The sequence below is a fragment of the Anomaloglossus baeobatrachus genome, chromosome 3, assembly GCF_048569485.1.
Source record: "Anomaloglossus baeobatrachus isolate aAnoBae1 chromosome 3, aAnoBae1.hap1, whole genome shotgun sequence".
NCBI classification, from domain to species: Eukaryota; Metazoa; Chordata; class Amphibia; order Anura; family Aromobatidae; genus Anomaloglossus; species Anomaloglossus baeobatrachus.
In genome coordinates, this window is record NC_134355.1 from 508,392,824 (window position 1) to 508,396,869 (window position 4,046).

Consider the following 4,046-nt stretch of genomic DNA (forward strand, 5'->3'; position numbering starts at 1 on the left):
GACACGTGCTGATGTTGACACATTATTTGTAATATAAAAAGCCTCACGTCAGTGTTTGCGCACGGAGCGTGTGTCCGTTCCGTGCGTACGTATGAGCGTGCCGAAAAAGCGCTGACATGTCCGTTTTCCACCGGCATAACGTCCTCACGGATCCATTAAATCCTATGGGTCCGTGTTTACACGTACGTGATACGGATGGCCTCCGTATGCTATCCGTGTGGTCCGTGTCCGTGTTTTCATTAGAAAGGTTGTTACAATCTCAAATACTTTCAGGTGGCGTAGCTAACATATTTTTTTTGCACAAAACTAACTATGCATTTGCAGAAGGAGTGAGCAAGCAAGCAGTTGTAGTTCTGTGTATTGAAAGATATATTTTGAGCAAAATTTCGCCTACGAAATATAATAATGGCACCACGGGTGGACACGGAGAAACTGATAACAGCTGTCGAGACTCACCCACCATTATGGGATACACGTGTTGATGGTTACCATGACCGACTGACAGTTGACCGCCATTGGAATCAAGTAGCTGAGGAAGTGTACCCCAATAATGCATGGGCTAGATGTTCGCCTGCAAAGCGTGCTAAATATGGTAAGTTGTTTTTTTTTTTGTTTTTTTTTTATTTAATATATATATTAGGATTTTTAAAATAATTACAAACTGTGAATGTGTTGTTATAGTTATGTTGTCTTTTAGTTAAAAAATATTTGTGAAGAATTGGTATATGTCCTACTCTATATATTGAGTTCATGTTAAATTTTTAAAAAGGTAACCAAACATTTCATAACTTACAAAAATCAAAGTATACTTATTTTTGTAATCTGCCTTTGAATTCTTCATGAAGTTAATTAACTAACTGATTAAACTGTCATGTGTTTTTAATTTCCCTGTTTTATGAGTCTAAGTTTCGTATCACAATTTCAAATCATGTTTTTTTATTTTTAATATTTTTTTATTTAGTTAAATGACATTTCAATATCATGACCTACATGAATAAAATAATATTTCTAGGACTTTTTTGCCAAATGTTATTGGACAAAATAAAAAAAAGGAAAATTTTAATATATATGACAATTACTTCAAAGATAATTTAACAGAAATATTATTTTGTTATGTGTGAATGTCTAAAAATGGTTTTGAATGAAGAATATATGACAAAAATTTTAGTCCTCAAAAGTATTTGGCCAACATGATTTGGTTAAATAGTATATTACATTTAGCAAACATTATTTTAATTAATGTGAGCAGATTTATGGTGAATGTTGCAAGTGACATATTTTTAAAAATTACACAGTTGACTTGGTGAAAAGGCGTTGGCGTTCTGCACGTGATCAGTACCGAAGGGAGTACAACCCTATACCATCCTCATCCAGCCAAGGCCGCAAACGCAGATATGTTTATTATCAACAAATAAGCTTCCTAGCACCCATCTTAGAAGTAACACAGTAAGTTTTTGTTTTTTTTTAAAAAAAAAAAAAAAAAAAAACAAAAACCTTTACTTCATGAAGATAATTGTACAAATATAAATGTTAAGATTGTAATATGTTGTCTCTTTTCTTATAGAACGGAGGATAATCTAGACGATTCAGATGATCAACCAACAGCTGGTCCCTCTGCTACAGCCACCTCAGCATCAGAACAAGAACCTGGCAGAGAAGACAGTGAAAATCCAGAGATTCAACAAGATGCAGCAACTGAATCACATGGGGGTGGGACAGAGAGTGCACAAACCAACACCCAAGCCTCATCAACACAACAAACAACCACACCAGCTACACAATCAACACAAACAAATGTACTTCCACGTTTTGCACCACAACCTCTACGTGCAAGAAGAATCCGCAGACCTGAGGAAATGAGATCCTTACCGGAAATAATTGACACACGCATTATTCACATAATGAACACTCTGATTCCTGAAACAGATGCCGAGCGCTTTTGTCGGTCTTTATCTTCTAGCCTAACCAAAATTCCATCCGATAGGCAGGAACGTGTACGTGCTGCTATGCTGACCCTACTTTCAGCTAGTCAGGCAGAACAGGAACCAGTGAGAGTATATGAGGCCATAGAAAATTGGCGTACCATTATGCAACAACATACAGTCCCAAACACAACAGACAATCAAAATACAATTTCAACACAAACAACAATGGCAACTGTAATAGTCAATAATCCAGTATTACAACAATCTGGTCAACCTTCAATTGCTTCAAGTACGTTATTCCCAACACCAATTAGACAAGGGTATGTTGCAACCAATACTGGTGCCTTAAGCACTGTACAAAGTGCAACCTCACAGCAACCCATCAACTATATGAATTTACAACCCACTCCAAGTACTAGTTACTTTACTCAACCCACAAATATTGGTGGTTTACCTAACTTGTTTCCTGGTTCAACATACCCACAATCATTCATGATGCCTCATTATCCAATCACAACTATGTTACCTACACCACACTTACAAACATCAGTCAACTATCCTCAAGGTCAACAACATACACACACACAATACCCAATTACCCATGTAGATCCACAGGTGTACTCAACATCAGGCAATGTGTTGGGACAAACAAGCATGCAACAGACTGTTCCACACAATACTGTAGTTAGTAATAGGAATGTTGTTCAGCAAACAACTGCTTCCATTCCTGAAAATACTATTTCTGAGGCCACACAAAACAACATACTCAGCAACACTCAGGTTACTTCACTAGAAGATCTTGTTGACTTATGATACACATTTTTGGTAATCTTGACATTCAAATAAAAAATATGATGAATGAGTCAAAATTTCTAAAAAGAGGGATTTCCAAAAATGTGTCAACTCTGAGTTTAAAAAAAAAAAAAACATGTGTGATTATATTTAGTGACGGATCACATATATGTTTGATGGCATGGTTTTTTTTTTAGTGTTAGGAACACATTTGTACCCAACCAATTTGATGTTTAGATTACTTCTTATATTCTCAAAACACAGTTTACATTTATTATGTCTATGTCAATGTCCAACATGAGAGCAACTTAATTGGTCGTCAATTTTACAACATTGTAACCAATGGACACAATTTTGAAAATGTACTCTTGTAAGTAAATTATATTTTTATTTTTCGAAAGAATACCATAAAAATTTACTTTTTGTAAAATTTAACAGAAGATGAACAATATGTTCATTTATTATTTTTATGTGACAAAAGAACAACATTACTTTATGGATTAATATGCTTATTATTAATAAAAAAATATGTTTGTGAAAAAAACTATCATGTTTATTATTTAAATTTATAAATAATATTGCATTTTTTCTATAGACGTTTAACATTATTAATGTTGTAAGTTTCAAATAACAAAAAAAACATGATAGTAACACAGAAATTTACAAAAACATACATACAACATTCAGAAATCCATGTTGTTAACATAAATGTCAGTTGATGATTAACGCATTTTCACTTTAATACAAGTAAGATTTAAGCTCTTAGATGTTTAGAAATAATTAAACATTTTCGTATAAGAAAAAATATTAAATTGTTATCTAAATAAATCCAAGACAATCTTAACATACATCACTATTATTATTATCATCAAAACAATTAAAGTAATCAGTAAATAAATTTCTAATTTGTAAACCAGATGTCACGGAATTATGAGACATAGGTTCACCTGTTGGATTAACAACATGGTTTATCTGAAATTCATCATCCACATAACTTCCTCCTTCATGTATCCGACAGAAATTGTGAAGCACTATGGTAGCCTTGAGGACAGATGTGACAAAGTTTGGGTGCAACTGAATAGTTGTCTGATAAATGCGCCATTTGTTAGCTAAAGTACCAAATGCACACTCCACATAACGTCTTGCTTTAGTTAGCCGATTATTAAAGTACTGTTTCCTGTCATCAATGGATCTCCTTGGATATGGTCGCATAACATGTTTGGATAATGCAAATCCTGCATCTGCTACCATCACATATGGTGCCAACGGTCCAGATGTACCAGGTAGGGCAACTGGTGGGGGGATCAATAATGCATTTTCTTGCAGGCG

At 34.2% G+C, this 4,046-nt stretch overlaps 1 long non-coding RNA gene across 1 annotated transcript; it reads left to right on the forward strand.

Annotated features, from left to right (window-relative positions):
* The first annotated feature begins 504 nt into the window (after positions 1-504).
* LOC142295475 (uncharacterized) lies at positions 505-1,667 on the forward strand. The gene is made up of 3 exons (XR_012751468.1): positions 505-592; positions 1,296-1,446; positions 1,565-1,667. It is a non-coding gene; the product is annotated as an uncharacterized LOC142295475 (long non-coding RNA).
* The last annotated feature ends 2,379 nt before the right edge of the window (positions 1,668-4,046 follow it).